At 33.5% G+C, this 11,249-nt stretch overlaps 9 non-coding genes and 1 pseudogene across 9 annotated transcripts; 2 read left to right on the top strand and 8 right to left on the bottom strand.

The window, feature by feature from the left end:
• On the bottom strand, window positions 1-145 carry LOC117115859 (annotated as a pseudogene).
• Window positions 146-777: 632 nt separating this feature from the next.
• LOC117115845 lies at window positions 778-942 on the bottom strand. The gene has a single exon (XR_004446626.1). It is a non-coding gene; the product is annotated as a U1 spliceosomal RNA (small nuclear RNA).
• Window positions 943-1,593: 651 nt separating this feature from the next.
• Window positions 1,594-1,758, bottom strand: LOC117115851. Its single transcript, XR_004446632.1, has one exon. It is a non-coding gene; the product is annotated as a U1 spliceosomal RNA (small nuclear RNA).
• A 631-nt stretch (window positions 1,759-2,389) lies between these two features.
• Window positions 2,390-2,549, bottom strand: LOC117115861. The gene has a single exon (XR_004446640.1). It is a non-coding gene; the product is annotated as a U1 spliceosomal RNA (small nuclear RNA).
• A 1,574-nt stretch (window positions 2,550-4,123) lies between these two features.
• Window positions 4,124-4,195, top strand: Trnap-ugg. The gene has a single exon. It is a non-coding gene; the product is annotated as a tRNA-Pro (tRNA).
• Window positions 4,196-6,265: 2,070 nt separating this feature from the next.
• Window positions 6,266-6,347, bottom strand: Trnas-cga. Its single transcript has one exon. It is a non-coding gene; the product is annotated as a tRNA-Ser (tRNA).
• Window positions 6,348-7,325: 978 nt separating this feature from the next.
• Window positions 7,326-7,397, bottom strand: Trnap-ugg. The gene has a single exon. It is a non-coding gene; the product is annotated as a tRNA-Pro (tRNA).
• A 347-nt stretch (window positions 7,398-7,744) lies between these two features.
• Window positions 7,745-7,908, top strand: LOC117115846. Its single transcript, XR_004446627.1, has one exon. It is a non-coding gene; the product is annotated as a U1 spliceosomal RNA (small nuclear RNA).
• A 1,800-nt stretch (window positions 7,909-9,708) lies between these two features.
• On the bottom strand, window positions 9,709-9,873 carry LOC117115870. The gene has a single exon (XR_004446646.1). It is a non-coding gene; the product is annotated as a U1 spliceosomal RNA (small nuclear RNA).
• A 632-nt stretch (window positions 9,874-10,505) lies between these two features.
• On the bottom strand, window positions 10,506-10,670 carry LOC117115871. The gene has a single exon (XR_004446647.1). It is a non-coding gene; the product is annotated as a U1 spliceosomal RNA (small nuclear RNA).
• Between the last annotated feature and the right edge of the window lie 579 nt (window positions 10,671-11,249).

The raw sequence follows: 11,249 nt of genomic DNA on the forward strand, positions 1-11,249 counted from the left end.
GTCCCCCGCTACCATAAATTATACACCCGAGTTCCCCACATTTGGGGGAATCGCAAGGGTCAACCTCAGCCAAGTGCAATGCCGAGGCCTCACCTTGGGAGGACATTCCTTCTTGATCAAAGTCACTCCTGTGCCAGGTAAGTATGCTTGACCACCGACAATATTCTGTAGTATAATATTAAAAATACTGTGGCCTACAGGTGTCATTTCAACACTTCTTTTCTTCTGGATTTTTAAATTTTCATTACAATCATCTTATTATAATAAATAATACAATTTTTGTATTTAAATCTTTTAAAGTTGGTTTTTATAAGTGTATATCTTTTCAAGTATAAATATAACACCAATGATTCTGTATTACAAATGTTTTCTGATTATATTGAATATGCAAATTAGTTTACTAATTCCTGATCAATGTGTTTCAACAAAGGGGCCATTGTTTGCCATCAAGTAGTAGCCTACAATACGCCTAAAAGCTCTATTGATATATGTAAAATTATAATAAATTTTGAAAATCTCCCCATGGCAAAGAAACTCTCACATAAAGTTTATCATAGAATATATTTGTAGAAAATATAATATTAAAAACATGATATATATGCCATTTCGGCGTGATAGCGAAATATACAAATCAGGCATATATCCTATATAGACCTATTTTCTAGTTCATAATGGCGATAGTTTGTACCCTTATTTCCAAAAACTACACCACATTCAAGAAAACACCTATACTCTTTCTAAAGTGTTTACATATTAATTCTATCTTTAAATGTTTGTTAGGGGTTAGCGCGAACGCAGTCCCCCGCTACCATAAATTATACACCCGAGTTCCCCACATTTGGGGGAATCGCAAAGGTCAACCTCAGCCAAGTGCAATGCCGAGGCCTCACCTTGGGAGGACATTCCTTCTTGATCAAAGTCACTCCTGTGCCAGGTAAGTATGCTTTGCCATCGACAATATTCTATAGTATAATATTAGAAATACTGTGGCCTACAGGTGTCATTTCAACACTTCTTTTCTTCTGGCTTTTAATACTTTCATTACGATCACCTTATAATAAATATTACAATTTTTGTATTTATATCTTTTAAAGTTAGTTTTTATAAGTGTATATCTTTTCAAGAATAAATATAACACCAATGATTCTGTATTATAAATGTTTTCTGATTATAATAAATATACAAATTAGTCTACTAACTTTTAATCAACGTGTTTTAACAATGAGGTAATTGTTTGCCATCAGGTAGTAGCCTACAATACGTCTAAAAGCTATATTGATATACGTAAAACTATAATAAACTTGAAAATCTCCCCACCCCGAAAAAACTCTTACATTTAGCAGCATTTAGTATTAAATCTTTAACGATTATAAGTTGATTATAGAATATATTTTATACAAATACGAAAAAAAAACATTCGATATAAAATATAGGCCAATTCTCATTAATAGCGAAATATACAAATCAAAACATATCCCATATTTTCAAGTTTATAACGGTGTAAGTTTTTCTGTACCCACATAACCTCATTAAAGGAAACAGAAATACTATTTGTAAAGTGTTTACAAATCAATTCTATCTTTAAATTCTTGTTAGGGGTTAGCGCGAACGCAGTCCCCCGCTACCATAAATTATACACCCGAGTTCCCCACATTTGGAGGAATCGCAAAGGTCAACCTCAGCCAAGTGCAATGCCGAGGCCTCACCTTGGGAGGACATTCCTTCTTGATCAAAGTCACTCCTGTGCCAGGTAAGTATGTTTGGCTGTCGACAATATTCTGTAGTATAATATTAAAAATGCTGTGGCCTACAGGTGTCATTTCAACACTTCTTTTCTTCTGGCTTTTAAAATTCTCATTACGATCATCTTATTATAATAAATAATACAATTTTTGTATAAAAATCTTTTAAAGTTAGTTTTTATAAGCGTATATCTTTTCAAGTATAAATATAACACCAATAATTCTGTATTACAAATGTTTTCTGATTATATTGAATATGCAAATTAGTTTACTAATTCCTGATCAATGTGTTTCAACAAAGAGGCCATTGTTTGCCATCAGGTAGTAGCCTACAATACGCCTAAAAGCTTTATTGATACAGTATATATAAAATTATAATAAATTTTGAAAATCTCCCCATGGCAAAGAAACTCTCACATAAAGTTGATCATAGAATATATTTGTAGAAAACATAATAATAAAAACATTATATATATGCCATTTCGACGTGATAGCGAAATATATCAGGCATATCCTATATAGGCCTATTTTCTAGTTCATAATGGCGATAGTTTGTACCCTTATTTCCAAAAACTACACCACATTCAAGAAAACACCAATACTCTTTCTAAAGTTATTACATATTAATTCTATCTTTAAATTTGTGTTAGGGGTTAGCGCGAACGCAGTCCCCCGCTACCATAAATTATACACCCGAGTTCCCCACATTTGGGGAAATGGGTCAACCTCAGCCAACTGCAATGCCGAGGCCTCACCTTGGAAGGACATTCCTTCTCGATCAAAGTCACTCCTGTGCCAGGTAAGTATACGTCACCATGGCGTCCCTACCAGTGGCGGCTTTAGGATATATTTTCTGGGGGCGGTGGTGACCTGAGCTCGTAGAAGAAGAAGATAATAAGAAGGATAGGCCTAACACATGGATACCAATCAACATTTTATTGCACTACAGGCTGTCTCATGAGGTACTTCCTCAATCGTCAGGTGCTAGGCTCTGAATCTGAATTTGGCTCATCCAAGTATTAAGGTTTGTTGAAGTGGAATTATTCTCGCTTTGTGAAATGTATTATACTTTCATTACACAGCGTATCGTATAAACCAAAGCCAATTGGAATATTTTGTGTCTTTTATGAAGGACATTTCAAAATTTGTGACAAAATGAAGCTGCATTGTTTTCTATGTATTTTTTGCTTTTTCATGTTTTCGAGGAGCTCCACTTGTGTTTATTTCTTACTTAAAAATTACATGTTTTATTTAATAATTGTTTTATATTATGTATACTACACTCTTCTCTTTTTTCTTGAATCTTAAATGTTATCATTTGATGAGTGGCGCGTTGTGACTTCGTCACAAGGGTACTCTAAAGTGAAAAGCGTCACATGTTTCCAAGACAAGCTGTTCAATTTGATCATCAAATTGTATTTGTTTTAACAATTATCAACTACAAACTTTAATTTCGTTCATTCCGTTAATACATTAGAGCGGTGGGCATAAAAATATTTCGGGGGTGGGGGAAAACTAATCTATTTTCTTTAACGAAAGCCGGGCAAGCAGGCTTGTCTAAGAAAGTATAATGGGAACAGTGAGATTACATTCCCTTGTATAATACATAGGCCTACTCCAAGTACACTAAATACGTCATGATCAATATTTCTACATTTAATTATGTCATGTAATCATCAGGAATTAAAAATTAAAAATTACCTACAGTGTAGGATTTTGCTCGAGTCCCCAAAAAAGAGTGACAATAAACAAAAGAGCCAAAGCAAGCAGTTGTATTGTGATCATAAAAATAGATTGGAATAGGAGGAGTAAATAATGCAAGGTCTTATTGTGTTTTAAATCCGGCCGGGAACAGACCTCAACAATATTATGACTCTACCTTATGCTATTAAATATTGGACACACACAAAAAATAAGTTGTAATGGTCAATTGCAAACAGTAGGTCAAGGTATCTAGGTATCTTTATTTTATCACAAGATTAAACCTATTTTTCATATATGAAAACGGTAAATTAGATTTGTATTGATATTGTAATCTCGTCATGAGAACGCATAGGCCTACTTTAATATATAGGCCTAATGATACTGCGTTTCAAAAACACAATTAGAAAAAAAAAAACATTATTGAACCAAAATAGGCCTAATATTAAAAAGAAAAAAAAAACACAGAAATTAATTAAATAATTTATATGATTAGTCACCCAAGTTTCTTGAATCTTAAATAAATGTTATCATTTGATGAGTGGTGCGTTGTGACTTCGTCACAAGGGTACTCTAAAGTGAAAAGCGTCACATGTTTCCAGGACAAGCTATTCAATTCCTGTGGGCGTTCGTTAAATGTGTGCTTTATTAGTGGAGTATGAATTTGCCTTACCAGCTAAGGCTCGTTGGTCTAGTGGCATGATTCTCGCTTTGGGTGCGAGAGGCCCCGTGTTCAATTCCCGGACGAGCCCTATTTTATTTTTTGGAATAGATTTATAATTAATGTACATTTTATATATTTTCTTATTAAACAGCTTATAATAGAGATAAACAAAGCACATTGTACAGAAGAATAGTTTGAATAACAGATGCAATATACATGATTTATGTTAATCAAAATCACAACAATCAACTTCGTTTTGAGGTTAATATTCAAACACCTTCTTCACAATTTTTCAGATATATTTTCTAAGCCTAGCCTTAAAAATCAGTGGTACCAATCGCCTTTATAATTCCCTTGAAAAGAGTGACAATGAAACCCAAAGCAAGCAGTTGATTTGTTCTTATGTTTACCCACTTATAAATCGGAAGTGGGCACGTATAATGTACGGTATCCTGATTTGTTTTTTTTTCTTATTTTAATACATAACCAGGTATGTATTGACATATAAAAATGTAGTGGGAGCCCCCCCCCCCACCCAACCCATATCCACCATTGGATCCTCCTTTGATATTTGTTAATTTCTTTTATTTACTTCTAACTATGTTTACATATTACAAATCAGCGAAGATTTCTCTTACTTTTGATACAAAAATGGTAAACTTTATGCAAGTATTAGCTAAGAAATCGCTGTTTTTCTGTCAACTTTACACCAGCACGAGCCGCCTATCGGCGAGGCCTGTCGGCGAGAACTGCCGCCTATCCTTTACCATTAGTCGATGTGTGTCAGATCGAGTCAATGTCTCTAAAGAAATGGGCGTTCCGACGAGACCTCTCATCCAATCAAATTGATTTTTAGCTTAACAGACAGCTTGATTAGTCTATTTTTACATACCGAAACTGCCGTTAAAATCGACCCACTGGTTCAGAAGTTAGAGTGATTTTTGTAAACATGATCGCAAAATTGTGTAAACAGATAGGAGTTAATACACTGGGCGATCGCCAACTGACTTGGCTTAAAAAAAAGATTCCGACGACACCTCATTGATTTTAAAATTAAAAATAACATGACATTATAGCTGAATGAATAAGGAACAAGATACAAAAACAGCCAAAAAATCGGTCTAATATTAACGAAGATACGTTAAAAAAACTGCTCAAAAAGGGCTGATTTTCAGCGATTTCTCACCGTTTGGCGATTTCGGGCCGGATTTTTGGAACACAAAACAAATTGTAATGATACAGTTCGTTCGTCTAAATAAGGTGCTACTGTACTTATTTCGTAATCAGGAGAGTTTGTTAAATGCGTGGTCAATTCCTACAGAGAAATATGCATTTCAGTTACTCGTTGGTAGTGGCGTGATTCTGGTTGTGTCATGATTCTCGCAATGGTATTGTAATATTTTAATATTCTACATTAGCTGGCGATAGTAGTTACATAAAGCTGTGATGCAATTGAGCGTTCTACATAAGCTAGGGTTGATTTTCTTTTTACACACAAGCTGTTGGTATTTCTACATTAGCGGGGAATTTTACTACATAAGCTTTGGAGTGTGCCATATACATTAACGGTTGTTTACTACATTACCTATTGTTTTCTACATTAGCGGTTGTAACAATTATTCATGCCGTATCATCCATGTGGAAATTGAGATGTACTTTTGTGCTACGTCATTCGTACGCGGGGAGAAGTGATTGGCAACGACGATGTTAGAGATAGCGAATACTGCCAATGTTCAAACCAGACGAAATGCTAACTGATAAAGCTATATCGACTGCAGCTTGAGCACGTAAACCTGATTTGCAGGCCTCTTAATAAATTAACTTTAATACAAGCTCATTATCGTACTTGATAAGATAATCACAATATCAATAAAAAAGAAATAATTTTAATTAAAAGAAAGATTTCTAGAACAGTATAGAGTTATCATTAACAGTGTATTATACTGTCTTATCTGAGATTAATCAGTGGACGTTTCGGTCATTGACAGTTTATTCACATTAATATTATAAGGCCTATCATTAACCAAAAAATAAAGAATTAGCCAATACACAGAGTAAGGCCTATTTTCAATATATTTTATGAACTTAATACATCTTTGTGTATCATTTGATCGAATTGCATACCATTAAATTGAAATTATTTATTTAAAAAAGATCACGCTGCGAGCAGGGTTCGAAACTGCGCGGGAAGATCTCATTGGATTTCGAGTCCAACGCCTTAACCACTCGGCCATCACAGCTGCACTTACTATACAAGTTCATACATGAAAGCTTGACCCCTATTTCTGTGGGCAGATCACATGAACATAAAATAAGCAGAACAACTCAAATAGATGTGTATAAGAGACAGGTCATAGACCTGTCATCATCAGGAATAAAAAATTATCCATATTTGCATTCCACTTATGTCAGTTGTGTCATAATTTTACATTTATTCTAAATTTTGATAGAAAATATGTTTTGATCATTAACATTTGGACCCCATTGGAGATAGGTTGCCATTTGGAGACTTTTGTGGGTTATCCGGGCGATCTACTTTATCTTTTTCGTAAAATAGTTAACAATTGTTTATTTATCCGTTCATCGTTATTTTAATTTCTATTTTATTTCTTTCCTTTCATGTTGATTTATATTAATTGTTTGCCGAATAAAGAAATAAATAATAAATTGTATATATAAAATCTAACTTTAAAAGGCCACATTATTTCTAATATTTTAAGAATATTGTCGATGGCAAAGCATACTTACCGGTAGGGTCAATTTCCGTCGGAAGGTTTCAAGATGATAAACAGTTTCATTGGACTAAATTCTTACTTATGTTAACCACATGCTTACCTAAGATTATACTGATACTGGTTTCAAATATCAGTCAAGTAGTTAAAAATCACCTAAGATCACCTTATTTTGCGAATTAGCGCCACTCAACTGATCATCGAGTCCCCCTCCCACTTCACCTTTGTAGAGGTATCTACAATATGCGCTTTATAAGTCGACAATTATTATTATTAAAAATAAATCTTAAAACATGTGAAGGTGTTTGAATAATAACCTCAACACTAAGTTGATTGTTGTGATTTTGATTAACATAAATTTTGTATATTGCATCTGGTATTCAAACTATTCTTCTGTGCAATGTACTTTGGTTATCCCTATTATACGCTGTTTAATAAGAGATATAAAATGTACATTAATTACAAAATCTATTTAAAAAAAAGTTAGGGCTCGTCCGGGAATTGAACCCGGGGCCTCTGGCACCCAAAGCGAGAATCATGCCACTAGACCAACGAGCCTTACTTGGTTAAGCCAACTTCATACTCCGCTCCGCTGTACTACCTGATGGCAAACAATGACCTCGTTGTTGAAACACATTGATTAAAAGTTAGTAGACTAATTTGCATATTTATTATAATCAGAAAACATTTATAATACAGAATCATTGGTGTTATATTTATACTTGAAACGATATACGCTTATAAAAACTAACTTTAAAAGATTTAAATACAAAAAGTGTATTATATATTATATTAGATGATCGTAATGAAAATTTTAAAAGCCAGAAGAAAAGAAGTGTTGAAATGACACCTGTAGGCCACAGTATTTCTAATATTATACTATAGAATATTGTTGATCGCCTAATATACTTACCTGGCACAGGAGTGACTTTGATCAAGAAGGAATGTCCTCCCAAGGTGAGGCCTCGGCATTGCACTTGGCTGAGGTTGACCCTTGCGATTCCCCCAAATGTGGGGAACTCGGGTGTATAATTTATGGTAGCGGGGACTGCGTTCGCGCTAACCCCTAACAAGAATTGAAAGATAGAATTGATATGTAAACACTTTACAAATAGTATTTCTGTTTCCTTGAATGGGGTTATGCGGGTACAGAAAACTTACACCGTTATAAACTTGAAAATATTTTATATGTTTGGTTTGTATATTTCGCTATTAATGAGAATTTGCCTATATTTTATATCGAATGTTGTTCTTTATTCGTATTGGCCTTAACCACTCGGCCATCACAGCTGCACTTACTATACAAGTTCATACATGAAAGCTTGACCCCTATTTCTGTGGGCAGATCACATGAACATAAAATAAGCAGAACAACTCAAATCATGCACATTTTACATAACTTTATCACACAGCAGGGGTGGACATAAAAATGGTTCTGAGGGCCAAACTGAATTTCGAGCTTTTGAATTCCTCCACTTATGTCAGTTGTGTCATAGTTTTACATTTATTTTAAATTTTGATAGAAAATATGTGTTGATCATTAACATTTGGACCCCATTGGAGATAGGTTGCCATTTGGAGACTTTTGTGGGTTATCCGGGCGATCTACTTTATCTTTTTCGTAAAATAGTTAACAATTGTTTATTTATCCGTTCATCGTTATTTTAATTTCTATTTTATTTCTTTCCTTTCATGTTGATTTGTATTAATTGTTTGCCGAATAAAGAAATAAATAATAAATTGTATATATAAAATCTAACTTTAAAAGGCCACATTATTTCTAATATTATACTAAAGAATATTGTCGATGGCAAAGCATAATTCAGTGCAGGATGTGTTAGAACCTACCATTTACCCACTTGTACTCCTTGCTGGATAGAGACAACCGTAGATAAAGTGCCTTGCCCAAGCACACAAGCGACATCCATCTGACCATGTAAATCAGTGGTGTATATATATGTCCTGAAATGGGAGGCTGATGGGGGAGGGGACGGGGGTGAAGATGAAGTGGGAAGGGGACTCAAAATGATCAGTTGAGTGGCGCTAATTCGCAAAATAAGGTGACTTTAGGTGATTTTTAACTACTTGGCCGTGATATTTGAAACCAGTATCAGTTTAATCTTAGGTAAGCATGTGGTTAACATAAGCAAGAATTTAGTCCAATGAAACTGTGTATCATCTTGAAACCTTCCGACGAAAATTGACCCTACTTGTAAGTATGCTTTGCCATCGACAATATTCTTTAGTATAATCTTAGAAATAATGTGCCCTACAGGTGTCATTTCAACACTTCTTTTCTTCAGGCTTTTAAGATTTTAATTACGATCAACTTAAAAAAAATAATATTGTTTTTGTAGGTAAAATTTTTAAAGTTAGATTTTTTAGTTAGCGAATATCCTTTCAAGTATAAATATAACACCAATGATTCTGTATTATAAATGTTTTCTGACTATAATAAATATGCAAATTAGTCTACTAACTTTTAATCAACGTGTTTCAACAATGAGGTCATTGTTTGCCATCAGGTACAGTAGTACAGTAAGCCTATAAGCTATATATACGTAAAACTATAATAAACTTGAAAATCTCCCCACCTTAAAGAAACGCTTACATATTTTAGTAAGCAATTACATTTTTAACGATTTTAAGTTGATTATAGAATATATTTTATTCAAATACGAAGAAAGAACAACATTCGATATAAAATATAGGCAAATCCTCATTAATAGCGAAATATACAAACCAAACATATCCAATATTTTCAAGTTTATAACGGTGTAAGTTTTCTGTACCCACAAAACCTCATTCAAGCAAACAAAAATACTATTTGTAAAGTGTTTACATATCAATTCTATCTTTAAATTCATGTTAGGGGTTAGCGCGAACGCAGTCCCCCGCTACCATAAATTATACACCCGAGTTCCCCACATTTGGGGGAATCGCAAGGGTCAACCTCAGCCAAGTGCAATGCCGAGGCCTCACCTTGGGAGGACATTCCTTCTTGATCAAAGTCACTCCTGTGCCAGGTAAGTATGCTTGACCATCGACAATATTCTGTAGTATAATATTAAAAATACTGTGGCCTACAGGTGTCATTTCAACACTTCTTTTCTTCTGGCTTTTTAAATTTTCATTACAATCATCTTATTATAATTAATAAATCAATTTTTGTATTTAAATCTTTTAAAGTTAGTTTTTATAAGCGTATATCTTTTCAAGTATAAATATAACACCAATGATTCTGTATTACAAATGTTTTCTGATTATATTGAATATGCAAATTAGTTTACTAATTCCTGATCAATGTGTTTCAACAAAGGGGCCATTGTTTGCCATCAGGTACTAGCCTACAATACGCCTAAAAGCTCTATTGATATATGTAAAATTATAATAAATTTTTAAAATCTCCCCATGGCAAAGAAACTCTCACATAAAGTTTATCATAGAATATATTTGTAGAAAATATAATATTAAAAACATTATATATATGCCATTTCGGCGTGATAGCGAAATATACAAATCAGGCATATATCCTATAGCGGTCTATTTTCTAGTTCATAATGGCGTTAGTTTGTACCCTTATTTCCAAAAACTACAGCACATTGAAGAAAACACCAATACTCTTTCTAAAATGTTTACATATTAATTCTATCTTTAAATGTTTGTTAGGGGTTAGCGCGAACGCAGTCCCCCGCTACCATAAATTATACACCCGAGTTCCCCACATTTGGGGGAATCGCAAGGGTCAACCTCAGCCAAGTGCAATGCCGAGGCCTCACCTTGGGAGGACATTCCTTCTTGATCAAAGTCACTCCTGTGCCAGGTAAGTATGCTTTGCCATTGACAATATTCTATAGTATAATATTAAAAATACTGTGGCCTACAGGTGTCATTTCAACACTTCTTTTCTTCTGGCTTTTAATACTTTCATTACGATCATCTTATAATAAATATTACAATTTTTGTATTTAAATCTTTTAAAGTTAGTTTTTATAAGTGTATATCTTTTCAAGTATAAATATAACACCAATGATTCTGTATTATAAATGTTTTCTGATTATAATAAATATACAAATTAGTCTACTAACTTTTAATCAACGTGTTTTAACAATGAGGTCATTGTTTGCCATCAGGTAGTAGCCTACAATACGTCTAAAAGCTATATTGATATACGTAAAACTATAATAAACTTGAAAATCTCCCCACCCCGAAAAAACTCTTACATTTAGCAGCATTTAGTATTACATCTTTAACGATTATAAGTTGATTATAAAATATATTTTATACAAATACGAAAAAAAGAACATTCGATATAAAATATAGGCCAATTCTCATTATTAGCCAAATATACAAATCAAACATATCCCATATTTTCAAGTTTATAACGGTGTAAGTTTTTCTGTACCCACA

Source organism: Anneissia japonica, unplaced genomic scaffold (assembly GCF_011630105.1).
Source record: "Anneissia japonica isolate Jap-2015-1 unplaced genomic scaffold, ASM1163010v1 scaffold1483_len710385_cov172, whole genome shotgun sequence".
Taxonomy (NCBI): domain Eukaryota; kingdom Metazoa; phylum Echinodermata; class Crinoidea; order Comatulida; family Comatulidae; genus Anneissia; species Anneissia japonica.